General features: G+C 40.2%; 1 protein-coding gene across 2 annotated transcripts in view; it reads right to left on the reverse strand.

Moving 5' to 3' along the window:
- Nucleotides 1-15,904, reverse strand: part of LOC136884493 (uncharacterized) — an 865,858-nt gene that overhangs the window by 810,827 nt on the left and 39,127 nt on the right. For both annotated transcript variants that reach the window (XM_067156698.2, XM_067156699.2), the window contains one exon: nt 8,938-9,052. The gene's annotated coding sequence lies outside the window, so the exon portion shown is untranslated. Of the gene's footprint in view, nt 1-8,937; nt 9,053-15,904 lie in introns of those variants that run through there.

Genomic DNA, 15,904 nt, shown 5'->3' on the forward strand with positions numbered 1-15,904 from the left:
CAATCCCTCAGGTTTCGCTCATTTTGCTGATTATTTCGCTAGTTTTCCGGTCTATACATAAAGAGAAAATAACTCAGTTTCCTAACTGGAGAAATCAATGAGGATTTGACTCAGGATTGCGGCAACATTCTTTCCATACCACTTTGCTAACGGATACCAGTACATTTACACTGTTTTCAAAATAAATATTCTATTTCATGAAATAATTTCCCTCATGCAGAGCCTGCGACAAAGTATACTTTTACATTTATTTTTAGAAGAGAAATAGATATACTTGAGAAATGTTGAAGGTAGCCTAATTGTAACAATGATTTCTTAGAATTATCAGTGAACCTCTTAAGGCTATGATGGCAATCTGAAGTAACTACTACTACTGTTATTTGCTTTACGTCCCACTACTTTTTAAGGTCTTCGGAGACGCCGAGGTGCCGGAATTTAGTCCCGCAGGAGTTCTTTTACGTGCCAGTAAATCTACCGACACGGGGCTGTCGTATTTGAGCACCTTCAAATACCACCGGACTGAGCCAGGATCGAACCTGCCAAGTTGGGGTTAGAAGGCCAGCGCCTTAACCGTCTGAGCCACTCAGCCCGGCATCTGAAGTAACGTTGTAACTGGCAGAGACATCCTTTTCCAGAAATTAGCGAAAAAAACGGGAATTGTTCCCCTAGCTCCAATCAATAGACCTACTATGTCGATTTCCTCTAACTGGTATTTCTCCCTGTAGTAAGGAATTGAATAGTTGTATAGCTCTAGGACTCGAACTTCGCAAATGGCGTTTCTCCCATGACACTGCCCGTGGGTTGTTCTAGAATATCTTATCGGCTAACCCGGTATGTTAAGCATTGAAAGTAATAGTAATATTATTAAATATTAAATAATGTATTCCAAGACACTTCTGTTTTAAATAGATGTGTTTAAGACATTTAACGGCTGAATTCATAAACACGGGCGAAGCTAGTTACCTATATCGAAGCAAGAAATTTCACAGTAACAAAGGGCAAATGAAAAGAATGCACATTATGACAAGAAAAAGCCGATTATTAGCACTGTAAAATAAAAAATAAAAGCAATCGCAAATAAATCATTAAGTATTTTTTTGAAAAATGATTTAAGATGTACTTTTATATGTAGCGTGTCAGTAAAATATTTATAGTGCTTCAATATTACGAATGTGTTACAATAGTACAAGTTCATTTCTTCCATTGTCTTAAGGTTTATAGGCCTTTTTCCCAGCAACCTTAGGCATTATTCCTTACAAATAGTATAATTCACTTTCCAATCATCTCCAAGATTCTCTAAATTATTTGAAAATGACATTCTGAAGATAAAATATGAACAGGAAAACATTAAAGCGTTCGCTTGAACTTAGTACATGTTGAATGTTATACTGCACTCCCAGCGTGTATATATATTTCTGAGCTAGTGAACTTCATCGCACACTTCGCACATCCTAAAACTCAATCTGGAATCCTTATCTGATTTATAACTTTTAAAAGTCAATAAATCTGTATCCTCAAGACATACAGCTAAACTTCCGACACTGGCGTATTTACGAGCCAGATCTTCTTTTTTAATGGGAGAGCAACATTTCGTACTAGTGTAGGTCACAAGGCGGAGATATCATTCGTCAAGTACTCATCCTGTTTCTTTTGCTGAATACCAGCTCCTTTGCTGAATGCTCGTCGTACTGACCTTCGGTGTAAAGGGTCCCGGGTTTGATTCGAAGCAAGTTTAGAGAATTATTAATTCTCTTTGTTCGGAGGCTGGGTATTTGTGTGATATCCAACATTCTGGTAATACGTAGTTTCCTATAAACCACCCTCGTTTTTATAACTTATAGAGGCTCTACCAGACTAACAGTAGAGACACCAAATTACAATGAATATTTGCTGAATTATTTGTTTTATGGCTTGCCTAATTCCTCCCTATTTCCTCCACCATCACCATATACTGAAAGAAAAGACATTCAAGACAATGTCCAGTGATTAGTTACGCCGTATCTCCTACCAATAATTTTATGATGATTAATATTGTTTAAATGGCCTGACATCCAGGTCATCGGCACCTAAATTTAAAGCATGAACTAAATGAAATGATGGATTAACATTTGAAATTTACACACTGACTAGAGTTAAGAAATGATAATGCTGAGGAAAATGTTTATGAATTTAAAATGTTCTGTGGATCTAATTCGCAGAGCCCTGTTTCTATGTAACACGATTAAAACATGAATTAATATGTAATGAAATAGGGCACTGATTTCAAAGAGTAAGCTCAAGAACAGGGTGACCCAAAAATTCATTCAGTTTCGAAGAGGCAATATATCAAGGAATATTGGAGGTAAAGAGGTAATAATTCATACAGATAATTGGCATGTCATGCGATTTTATTGACACCAACATGCAACAGATGGCGCTGAACAGCAACATGTCAGCAATGTCATATGAGATCCGTATACGGTATAAAAGGAGCTGTCGTAAGAGGAGGCGTTATATGCGCCTGCAAACGCGGCATGTCATTATTGGCCTCCTCGGTCCCCCCGACTTCAATCCGTGTGATTATTGGTTGTAGGGTTACCTGAAGTCGCAAGTCTACCGTGACAGTCCGACCTCATTAGGGATCCTAAAAGACAACATCCGACCATACTTACGGATATGCTGTACAGTGCTGTTCACAACATTGTCACTCGACTACAGGTACTGTTGATGAATGACGGCTGACATCCTGACCAAGTGTTTTTAAACCATCGTCTTTGCTAAACCTCGATTGTTGTGTTCATTGTTACTTATGTAACGTATAAAGCGCAATCTGTTGGTCATATTGTGCACTTTATTTCGGTGTCAACGAAGCCCCATGTCATGCCAATCATGTGTGTCAATTATTACCACTCTACCTATGATATTCCGTGAGATATTGCCTCGTCAAATGTCAACGGACTTTTGGGCCATTATGCACATTATTCAAGTACGATATTAACATATCTTAGAACACCAGAAACAAAAAAATACTAAAAAGAATGATAAACGTATTTATAATAGATGATGCGTAAAAACAAATACGTAAAATAAAATCTTTATTGTTAAACAGGACAAAATGGGCCACTATTCCTCGTAAAATTGATGACACGCAGGTCATTTCATAGATGAGAGTTTGAGACTACGGCGCAGATGGGCCAGTCCGAGCTCTACGTAAGGGTGTGTAATATGCTCAGCTGGCCACCACAAGAAAACTCAGGGAGTTCTTCTCCCTTCAGTAGGCAGAAGTGCGTTGCTACACCACGGACGATCAGAAGAGGACGCAACACCACTGCTACACTGCGGGATACCTAAAGAGAAGTCTTCCATACCTTCGTAGTTCTTTTAATCTTTCTCTGCTTAATATAAAGAGGCCTTTTCACGGGTCACTTCCATTCATCAACACAGTAATTAAAACTGAGCATAACTTCTATCTTTGTGAAACTTAGAACCTGAATTTTCATCCCATTTGTCCATCTCATCTATTTTTTTCAGTCGTTCATAATGAAAATCCACAGCCTGTTTCCAGTCATTGACCGGGTCAGGATTGGAATGAATGAAGCCCCCGTCTAGCGGCTATGGTAGGAACTGTCCTGCCTGCCAAAGCCTGTCGCACTCCTCTGGGGCAATGATTAATGATTGACAGATGAAATGAAATGATATTGAAGAGTGTTGCTAGAATGCAAGATGACCTGGGAAACCACAGAACCTGGAGATAAACCTGTCCAGTGTCCGCTTTGTCCAGCACAAATCTCACATGGAGTGACCGGGATTTGAACCACGGTATCCAGCGGTGAGAGGCCGGCGCGCTGCCGCCAGTCGCTCATAATCCTGTGTCTTCATGTATTAATCTATAAGTGATCGGCAAAAATCTTTACTTGTGAGTCAATTTCCTTACTCATACCATATATACGCATATACTGTATATTCAAACATTTACTAATATTAAATGTACAGTATATGAAGAAATTAAGCTCCAATTATAATGCTTTGTGGAAACCCTATATTTCATATAGGATAGGATAAAGCGTCAAGAAATCTAATTCTCTGATATAATTTTTTATCTAGAAATTTAGCAAACTAATCAATCACAATTTTGTCTAGTTCAACAGCCCTCCCTTCTTTCAGTCATCACCAACGATCTGCCCTATCAAAACCCTTGTTTAACTCAATGACACAGTCCGTTTCATCTCTTGACTCTAAAATATCTAGTGAATCTTGCTGTAAAACTACAAGTAATGTGCTCCCATTGTTCAATCACTACTGATCTGCATTTAGGGCAGTCGCCCAGGTGGCACATTCCCTATCTGGTTTTTTCTAGTCTTTTCTTAAATAATTGCAAAAATTTGGAAATTTATTGAACATCTCCCTTGGTAAGTTATTCAAGACCCTATTTCCCTTCCTATAAACGAATATTTGCCACAATTTGTCCTCTTCAATTCCAGCTTTATCTCCATATTGTTATCTTTCCTACTTTTTAAGACACCACACAAACTTATTCGTCGTCTACTAATGTCACTCCACATCATCTCTCCACTGACACCTCGGAACATACCATTTTGTCGAGCAGCTCGTCTCCTTTCTCCCAAGTCTGCGCAGCCCAAACTTTGCAACATTTTTGTAACGCTACTCTTTTGTTGGAAATCGCCCAGAACCAATCGGGGTGCTTTTTTGGGGGTGGGGGATTTTTTCCAGTTCATGAATCAAAGTAATCCTGGTGAGGGTCCCATACACTGGGACCATTCTCTAGGACGTGTCTTACCAGAGACGTCAGCCTCACTGGAATAACATTTCGTTATCTTGAGTTTCTTCTGTCAAACCACTCAGTATTGGTTTTGTAATATCTGAAGCCATCCCTTTTTAGTCTCGACTTATTCAATTTATAACGTTAGGTTCCTCAGTCTCTCTATATATTTTTTGTTTGAGTCATGAGTCCCATAGCATCCCATCCCATACTGTGATAGACTACTCATTTCTACATACTACGACTTCCTACATCTGCTCCGATATATGTTTTGCATTCATATCTTGCTCTACCCCTACAGTTCTTACCGCCTACACTTCCCTCAAAAACCAACTGAACAAGTCCTGGGTGTCTTAAGATTTGTCGTAAAATTCTAACTCTCCTAGTCAATTTTTTTTTCAAGTTGCTTTACGTCGCACCGACACAGTTAGTTCTTATGGCGACGACGGGATAGGAAAGGGCTGGAAGTGGGAAGGAAGCAGCCGTGGCCTTATTTAAGGTGCAGCCCCAGCATTTGCCTGGTGTGAAAATGGGAAACCACGGAAAACCATCTTCAGGGCTACCGACAGTGGGGATCGAACCCACTATCTTCCGAATACTGGATACTGGCCGCACTTAAGCGACTGCAACTATCGAGCTCGGTCCTAGTCAAATTTAGCCAAATCGATCTCCTCTCACCAATCCGATTCAGCATCTCTTCATTCGTGATTCGATCTATCCATCTCACCTTCAGAATTCTTCTGTAACACCACATTTCAAAAGCTTCTATTCTCTTTCTTTCTGAGCTAGTTATCGTCCATGTTTCACTTCCATACAATGCCACGCTCCACACGAAAGTCTTCAAAAACATCTTTCTAATTCCGATATCAATGTTTGAAGTGAGCAAATTTCTTTTCTTAAGAAAGCTCTTCCTTGCTTGTGCTAGTCTGCATTTTATGTCCTCCTTACTTCTGCCATCATTAGTTATTTCACTACCGAAGTACAAGTAATCATCAACTTCCTTTAGGACTTCATTTCCTAATCGAATATTAACTGCATCACCTGACAGCATTCCACTGTACTCAACTACTTTTGATTTTTTTAAAATTTATTTTCAACTTGTACTCCTTACCCAAGACTCCGTCCATACCATTCAGCAATTTTTCCTGATCTTCTGAAGTCTCAGATAAATTAACATCATCATCGGAAAATCTCAGGGTTTGGATTTCCTCTCCTTGGATTGTTATTCCCTCTCCAAATTCTTCTTTGCTTTCCTTTATTCTCTGTTATATTATAAACGCTGAAGAGGAATGGGGACAAACGGCAGCCTGGTCGCTCCTTTCTGTATTGCTGCTTCTGCTTTGAAGCCCTAGATTATTATCACTGCAGACTGATCTTTTAATATAGATCTTAGATAATTTTTCGTTCAGGGTATCTGATCCGGATCACCTTCAGAATCTAAAATAGTATGGTCCAATGTACATTATCGAATGCATTTTCTGGATTTACGAATGCCATGTACTTGGGATTGTCCTTCTTAATTCTTACTTCCAATGAAAAATGAAAACCTACAACCTGTTTTCCAGTCATTGACCGGGTCAAGGATGTAATGAATGAAATATATATATATGCTGTTATTACAATGGGGTCGCCACTCCCAAGGTGATTTATTAATGAATGATAAATGCTATGAAATGATAATGGAGAGTTTTGCTGGAATGAAAGATGACAGAGAAAACCGGAGTACCCGTAGAAAAACCTGTCCCGCCTCCGCTTTGTCCAGCATAAATCTCACATGGACGCGCTGCCGTCTGAGCCACGGAGGCTCTCTAACATCCAATATCAGGTATAAAGTCAGGACTGCTTCACGTGTTAATACATTTCTTTTGAAGCTAATTTAATCTTCTCCGAACTCAGTTTCAACTTATCTTTAAATTCTTCTGTAAATAATGCGTGCTAAAATGTTTCAGGCGTTAGATACTAAACTAATTTTGCAGTAGTTTTCACAATTTATCATCATCGGCTTTATTGGGAATAGTTATAGCAATATTCTGCCGAAAATAGGATGGCACGTCTCCTGTCTCATTAATATTTATTACTCAAAATTAGTTTCGGCAACTTCGCAAACGTATTTAATTTATTTAATTTAATCAGAAAGCCTGTTTTTCTGGAGCTTACGTGCATCACATGTGAAGCTAACTGGCCTCTAATTATCGGCTTTACATTTATCAACCATTCCTTTGTACACAGAGTCTCCTATAGAAACTCTCCATTCATTAATCTTTCATCAACACAACAGTCGAGTAAGTCCTTCAAATATGGTACTATATCCCAACTCATTACATTTAGTATTAATATCTTATCAATTGCAGCTTCTTTTCTAGTTTTCAATTAGTTTATCTTGTTGTAAATATCTTTGTTATCACTGATAAATTACTGATATTTTAACCCTATTCTTCATTCACGACGCTAATGACATTGGACCTGTAATGATCATTATAGCCTCTTCAATTAAATTACCCCTTTGATGTATGATATGTGTCTGACAAGCCCGGCACCACATGCGAAGTTCTATATATTTTGATAAATTCATAACTCCAGGAATGGAAATATTATCAGATAAAACTTAGTCATTCCTACTGTCTAATACATGACATGGGCTTTATTGGTAGCCTGCAGAATCTTCATACTTTTCTAAATGTTTAACTTTCACAGGGGATTATTAGCATGGTATATTAAAAGTTGACGTCATGAGTGTGTGGTTGCTAAGTGGGCGTCGGCCTACGGTTGATCCCGTGGTTCGACGGCTCTGCACTCCGACCGACCAACCGAACGGAGAAGGGGTAGCCGCGGCTCTGTCTTGGATCTACGCCTCTGCATTCGGGAGATGGAGAAGGGATGGTCCCCATCGCTGTAAGTCCTGAGAATGGCTTTCCATGGTTTTTCATTCTTCTGCACTAAGGTGAATACCGGGACAGTTCCTACTATAGGCCACGGCTGCCAATCTCCTCACCTTATCCGTAACAAATCTCCTGGCCTGACAGACGTTTTCGCCGTCTAGGAGGCCAGCCTCCCCCTTTGGGGGAGGAATAAAAACTTGTATTACGGTAGTTTATGTGTTTCTGAAGTGCTCCTAGGGGTTTCTGGTGCGTAAGAATTTCAATATACTGAATGAACGTGTGAGTACGAGCTGACCATTTGCCACAAAGAAAGTTTAACTATCAGTGGCTTAAGACTGTGTCGTGTGTGGAAGATGTACAAGATAATGAATAGCATTTTGTATTCATGACAAAAGAATGGCGTATGGATTTTAGTGCCGGGATGTGTCCGAGAATTTTGGCTCGGCAGTGATTTGACTCCCGTAGGCGACCTGCGCGTTGTGATGAGGATGAAATGATGATGAAGATGACACATACACCCAGTCCCCGTGCCAGGAGAATGAAACAATTATGGTTAAAATTTCCGACCCTGCCGGGAATCGAACCTTGGACCCCTGTGACCAAAGCACAGCACGGTAACCCTTTAGCCATGGAGCCGGACTATATTCATCATGATTTATTCTTAAATTTATTTGCATCTATCTTGCTTTCTTTTGGTACCTTCAATTGCTCACCATTCGTATTTCTGGAGCCACCTAAAACAGCATAATAATATGTTAGAAGTGCCTTCCTCTACCGTAAAATGATCGCTCAAAATTGGGTCAGTTTCGGTGAATATTACAATGGTAACTGTAAATTTAGTATTATTTATTTGTATATTTTGGGAAAGCTGGTACAAATATTGGTTCAAATACGATTACTGTTTTACGAGTTTCTTAACAGTAATAGATGCGTACAACATATAAATTGCGGTTAGCAGCAAAGCAATGGCCTAAAATTGTTCACTTAGGTGGATTGAGGTATGTATTATATCCTGTGTGACTGGTGTCTCTAGAATTATAAGAAGTTTAGGAACATACTGTAAGTTTGTTACACATGGTATGTATGAACCTAGGAAATATCTTGTCATAAAATAACATTGAAATACAACCATGCTTAATTTAAAACAATTGAGAAACAAGCTTTTAAAATGTGCGTAAAAATGCTAAGCATACTGTGGTTATATAATTGCTTCACATTCCAAATCAGATCTCACGACGCGTGCATAATATTGTAGTGAGACGTAGGCCATGTGCAAGCAGCACGTGATGTTTGTCTTACCTGTGCCACCCCTCAGTTCAGCAACCAGCCCCCAGCGCCGCCAGCAGCGCTAGACAGAGGGCTAGGAGTCGACTCGATCCTGCCCCCGCAACAACCCCTCCTCCACCGCCACTATCTGGAAATAAAGGGGGCAGAGTATGATCACACCTATGATACGACTACACCGGAAACAGTACAAAGTATACATGACGAGGTTACACTCACTACTATGTTGTAAATGAAAAAAACCTCATTATCTGGTCTAACTACAGAAGAGATGACGGAAGGAATATTATTTTCTTTGCATTCCATTAGGAGTTTGCGGAAACTCCTTCCACTAAATACGAGGAAATTATTTTTTCATAGCTTAATTTCACCCATTTTCGATTATGGTGACTTAATATAGAAAAACGTGAATACTACACTTCCACTTCCGGAGGTGCATATGGCCCTGAGATTCACTCAGCCTACACCAAAAATGAGTACCAGGTTAATTCCTGGAGGCAAAGGCGGCCGGGCGTAGAGCTAATCACACTACCCCATCACGTGCCGAGGTTAACAGTGGTGGAAGCCTTTACCTTCCACTCCTCCAAGGGCCTCCATGGCCTGTACGAAGATGACTTTGTTTTGAATACTACACTTAATGCTAATCTTCAGGGGGCTTATAATAGATGCGTCCGTTTTTTTATATTAAATATATCAGGTGTTGTAGACATGATATTGTAAGGCTTTTGGGTTTATGCCGTGTCAAGAAAATAAGGAGAAATTCTTTACGTTTCACAGAGAACTGTGCTCTGCGTCCTCAGAATAAATCTCGACTGTCCACGAGAAAGGCTTTTTAAAACTTTCTTAAGCCTTTCTCGTGGACAGTCGATATTTCTTCTGAGGACGCAGAGCACAGTTCTCTGCGAAACGTAAATAATTTAACCTTATTTTCTTGAGACGGCATAAGCCCAAAAGCCTATACAGTAACATGTCTATAAGTAGGGGCTGTGAAAGCATCAATGGCAACGTATTCACTCGATCTCGCTTGTCCACAACGTCCTCTGTACAGACACACCAAGTTATCTGAGAATGGATCTTAAATACTTGTCATCCCCAAACAGTATACCTCCAAGAAAAGGCAAGGTTCAGCAAATCTTTAATACCTGGAATTTCCTTCCGGGTTTAAATAGAGACATATATAGTAGACATGTATTTTAAAAACAGAGATGACGGGGCGAGTTGGCCGTGCGCGTAGAGGCGCGCGGCTGTGAGCTTGCATCCGGGAGATAGTAGGTTCGAATCCCACTATCGGCAGCCCTGAAGACGGTTTTCCGTGGTTTCCCATTTTCACACCAGGAAAATGCTGGGTCTGTACCTTAACTAAGGCCACGGCCGCTTCCTTCCAACTCCTAGGCCTTCCCTATCCCATCGTCGCCATAAGACCTATCTGTGTCGGTGCGACGTAAAGCCCCTAGCAAAAAAAAACAAAAAAAAACAGAGATGTTGAAAATAGTACGTAGACTTAAGAAATCAGTACAGTATATGGTGTAGTGTTTCTTTATAGTAATACTCAGAAATTTACCTTTGGTATAAATATATTTACACGCTGCTTTACATCGCACCGACACAGAGAGGTCTTATGGCGACGATGGGGGGGCAGGAAATTTGCTAGCAGTGGGAAGTAATTGGCCTTACAGTCCCAGCATTTGCTTAGTGTGAAAATGGGAAACTCATGAAAACCATCTTCAGGGCTGCCGACAGTGGAGTTTGAACGCACTATAACTCGAATGCAAGCTCACAGCTGTGCGCCCCTAACCGCACGGCGAACTCGCTCGGTGTATTCATTCCTTTATATACATTTATGTATTAATAATAAATATGTTAAAAGAAATTAGTGTAGATTTCTTATAGTTGGGATGCTTTTGTCCTGCTGTAAATCACAGAAAATAAATAAGGTTATACAAAATAAATAAATAAATAAATAAATAAATAAATAAATAAATAAATAAATAATTAAATAAATAAATAAATAAATAAATAAATAAATAAATAAATAAATAAATAAATAAGTAAATAAATAAATAAATAAACAAAACTTCTCATATTTCCACTAAAATTGGATTAGTCACATAAATTACTCGCGGCAGACTTAGCATGAAACAATGTAGTTATTAGGAGTATTAAGATTATTATTAATGAATGTAAATTGGTCTTTGGAAGCCTTGGTTCAATTCCCGGTAGCGCCACAGATTTAAGATTGTCAGAAATGCAGATATGTGGGTAAAATGATCGTTGCAGTTCTCCTCCACTGATGGGTGTCCTTAAAAATAGTCACACCATCTCGGGATAAGGACAACAGTTGACGAGAGAAATCAAACTTTCATGTCACCCCTAAGTTATAGGAGGATAAAAATGAAATATACAAATTCAAAGAATTCAAAATTTTGACGGTGTATAATAATTTTATCTAGCGTTTCTCGCTACGAAATTAACAGATATATTCTCATTCACAATGCTACTCCAAATTTCAAACATAATTTTTGCTCTATAACAGCGGGGAAAGAATAATTTTCCCGTACAGTGGAGCGGGTATTGTGGTATCATTAAATTTTATTATCTGCAAGCTTACTCTTTGGCTGTACGAAGCCCATGCATTGTGATACAATAAATCTTGCTCTGTGCTGGCGGGTAGGCAGGCAAGCATGCGTGCAGTATTGGACGCGGGTTGTAAGTTTGTTCCTGGCAGGGGGAAGCGGAAATTAAACTGGCGTCTGCAGGCGTGAACTACAATGGCGTCCGCCCTCCAAGTTGGTTTTCCAGAAATGGATTATTACGGTGAACTGTATATAAGCGGTCACTGGCAGGTTTTATCCGTGTTTTACCTACCGAGTCCATAAATTGGGTAATTATTATTGCTCTAACATCGGCTGCTTAAAGGGGTTGGATGATGATGATGATGATGATAATGATGCTTGTTCAAAGGGCCTAACATCTAAGTTATCGACACCTAGTGGTAAAGAATGGGTCTGAATTTAATGATAATTTAAAAGAACAAAATTCACCCAATCACCAGAGTTCAAAACGCAATGATTAGGAATGAATTGGTAAATTTGAATGTAAAATAATCAGCGGATCCAACTCACAATAATAGCAAAGCAAAGAAAAGTCACCTCCATTCAGGCCACGAAAGCCCTTGGAAGAGTGGAAGCTAAAGGCTTCCACCATTGTTAACCTCGGCACGCGATGGGGTAGAGTGGTTAGCTCTACGCCCGGCCGCCTTTGCCCCCAGGAATTAACCTGGTACTCAGTTTTGGTGTAGGCTGAGTGAACCTCAGGGCCATATGCACCTCCGGAAGTGGAAATCTCGTTTCTTAAATTTTACGACTTCCCGACGGGAATTCGAACCCATGTCTTTCCGGGTGAACCGAGCACGTCTTTATCGCCTCGGCCAGGCAGCAACTCACAATAATGAAAGGTAAAAATAATTCCTAAATCCGTCCATGGCTAAAATTAAAGAAGACGACGATGAGAAATATTAAAAATATTTAATGGAGCGAATGGCCAAAAGTAAATATAGGATATGCACATGAATTATTCCTTACTTAGTCCGGCTCCATGATTAAATGGTTAGTGTGCTGGCCTTTGGTCACAGGGGTCCCGGGTTCGATTCCCGACGGGGTCGGGAATTTTAACTTAATTGGTTAATTTCGCTGGCACTGGGGCTGAGTATATGTGTCATCTTCATCATCATTTCATCCTCATCATGAGGCGCAGGTCGCCTACGGGAGTCGAATCAAAAGACCTGCACCTGGCGAATTGAACTTGTCCTCCGACACTCCCGGCACTAAAAGCCATACGCCATTTCATTTAATTCCTTACTTAGTTCAGTCAAGGCCTTATCTCTTTCCTAACAATGAGAGGCATGATATCTATCACAACGCTTGCTACACCACAAGCACACACATTGCAGATCTGGTACATGATCCGCCTTACGTTGGCAGCACTTATGATGAAACCTATGAATAGCAAAGCGGGTCACTGTATGTAACGGCTATCTGTCCACCCTGTCGTTGTCATCGCATCAGTAAAGTAGAATTCTTACCATATTTCTTCTTTCTCCCTCTTCAGTTCGTCCAAAAGGTCTCCATAGCTCGTAGTGTAAGGCAGATGAATCTGAATCCGAAGATCTTCAATAAAGTAGTTTTGCCTTGCCATTTCATATGCTCCGGATCCGAAGATAGCGGGTTCAAACCCGGCAGAGGTAGTCGGATTTTTGAAGGGCGGAGAAAAGTCAATTCGACACTCCATGTCGTACGATGTCGGCATGTAAAAGATCTCTGGTGACACATTTGGTGTTTACCCGACAAAATTCATTAAATCTCAGCCATAGACGCCCAAGAGAGTTTCGGTTTACTCGATCTGCCATCTAGTGGGGGCCTAGAGTAAAACGGAACGTCGAAATTGACGAGCAGACAGCCAGATGGCGTCAAATTGAAATGTCTGCACACGGTAGCTGAGGCCATACGAGTATTATTTTTATTTCATATGCTGAATGATACACTTAGAAATCTTTTTAGGTAGATCGCTTTTACCTTCTCCAGCTCATTTAAGTCATGTTTGCTAAGATAGTAAAAAATGATTTGGATTCTGTAGGTAACCACAGGTGTTATTTTAACGCAGAACAAAATCCTTGCGGTGTCAATAGAGGTCTGGTTTAAGTGCATGATGCTCTTGATTGCCAAAATTCCGGCTGCGGTTCTCTCTCTGATGTGTTCCGTGAACACTATCCCACTATTCTGCATGGTTATTCCTAAATATTTCCACTTATTGACTATGTTAATTTTGACTTCTTCATATGTTAAGGTTTCTTTGCCTGAGGTTCTGCCTCCACTTCTGAATATTATACCCACAGTCTTATTTCTGTTGATAGTTAATTGATTCTCTGCATACCACTTAGTTTGTCCAGGGATTCCTGTAATTGTCCTAGATTCGGCGATAACAAAACCATGTCGTCTGCGTATATTAAAATCTTGACTTGTTCTGAGGCGATGAAAAATGACCGACACACAATGCCCCACCTTCGCAGGGACTATGTTAAAACAATAGCATATACTGATCAAGGGGTTGCCTTCAAAGCACAATCCTGAATCGATTATGGTTTTTGTCTGAATGGGGCCGAAAATCAAGGTGAAGGGCCCCTCATAACGGTACTTAGCGCTGGTAAAGTAGAACCATGGTATTTCTCATGTTGTGGTACTTATAAAAACTAGCGCACACTCTCACGGTGTTCCATACATTATGGTACAAGTATTTTACGTCCCATACGTAACGCTGACCTATGGTGTTTCTCCTATAATGGCGCCACTCATAGGTAATGCAAACTCACGTTGTTCCTCATATTGTGGCACTGATCACAAGCAACTCCCAGACCCGTGATGCTTCTCACATAATGGTACAAATGACAGGCAACATAAGCCTGTGGTGTTCCGCATGTAGTGATGCTAATCACAGGTACGTACTGTTAACGGACAGTGAACCGCTCTTTGCTGCTACTAATCACAAACCTGTTGAATACCTAACATAGTGGTACTACTCGCAAGTAAAGGCGACCCATGGTGTTCCCCGCGTAATGGTACTAATCGCAAGTAGTTTCGTGATTCTAATTCAATCATCACTTGGCCACCCCTTTTAGTCACCTCTTACGATAGGCAGGAGACATCGTGGATGTATTCATCTACGTCCCCCATCCACAGGGAATTGAAGGCGTCTTAGTTTCTCGCAAGAATGATTACTTTATACATCGTGTCCCAGGAGGAATGTTCACTATTCAGAGGTGTGACGGGAACGATCATTTGAAGCAAAACACTTCATATAGACATAATGATTATTTCAAAATATAGTTTCCGAGATAAAACATATTTAACGTACATTTGTTTTAGGCTAGTGGGGCATATGTGTCTTACCAACCCAACCGCTTTGACGTTTTGAAATGGGTACAAGTTTAAAGCATGTAAACAGATCACCATACACGTGATACGTGCAGAAATTCGCCGTGTGCTGGTAGTAGGACTACGGTTCACATTTCAACAATGTGTTGCTGATCCTGCACAGGTTGTTTAACTACACGTTCTGAAGAGAAATGGGAACTTGAAAGAATACCTGTTCAATGCAATGTGCTGAAAACTCTGGTGAACACTCTACGATCAGGAATTCGACGTGTCGCGAAACACCGACGGTATTCCTGGACAACAGCAGGGGCATTACCATCACAGAAGCCCTAAACCCACACCTTATCCGTATATTCTTCATTAGTGTGCATGTGTGGCATTTTAGCCAGTGCGCGTACAAACATAGTTAACCGATGCTTCTCTCTGATAAATTCTCAATCCACACACCATGGACAACTGAACGTTCAACGGACTAGTATTATGGCAGAAAGACATCCCAAGCAAAGAGGTTGAAATCAACGAGGTAAAATTAAACGTCAAATAGGTTGGCTGGGTGAGACAAATACGTGCGTGCCACCAGCCCAAAAACAAATGTACATTAAATGTGTTATATTTCGGAAACCTTTAAGTACAGGGCATATATCCACATGATTTTTTTTTGCTTCAGTTGAACTTTCCCGTCATATTCCTGAATATGAAACATTCCCGTGGTTTCTCACTTCTCCTTCTTCGGGAAAACGCCGGGATGGTGTCTTAACTTAAGCATCCTTTTCTCTTCCTTGACTATCCCTTCCAATGTTCCCATTACACCCCCCCCCCTTCCCAAACAAGGCCCCTATTCAGCATATTAGGTGAGGCCACCTGAATGAAGTACTGGTCATCCTTCCTAATTGTATTCCAGACCAAATGTCTCACGCTCCATGACACTGCCCTTGAAGCGGTAGAGGTGGAATCCCCCCCTCAGTCCGAGAGAGAAATCAATCCTGTACTGTAAACGGATTAAATAATAATAATAATAATAATAATAATAATAATAATAATAATAATAATAATAA

The sequence above is a fragment of the Anabrus simplex genome, chromosome 12, assembly GCF_040414725.1.
Source record: "Anabrus simplex isolate iqAnaSimp1 chromosome 12, ASM4041472v1, whole genome shotgun sequence".
In the NCBI taxonomy this organism is placed as follows: Eukaryota; Metazoa; Arthropoda; class Insecta; order Orthoptera; family Tettigoniidae; genus Anabrus; species Anabrus simplex.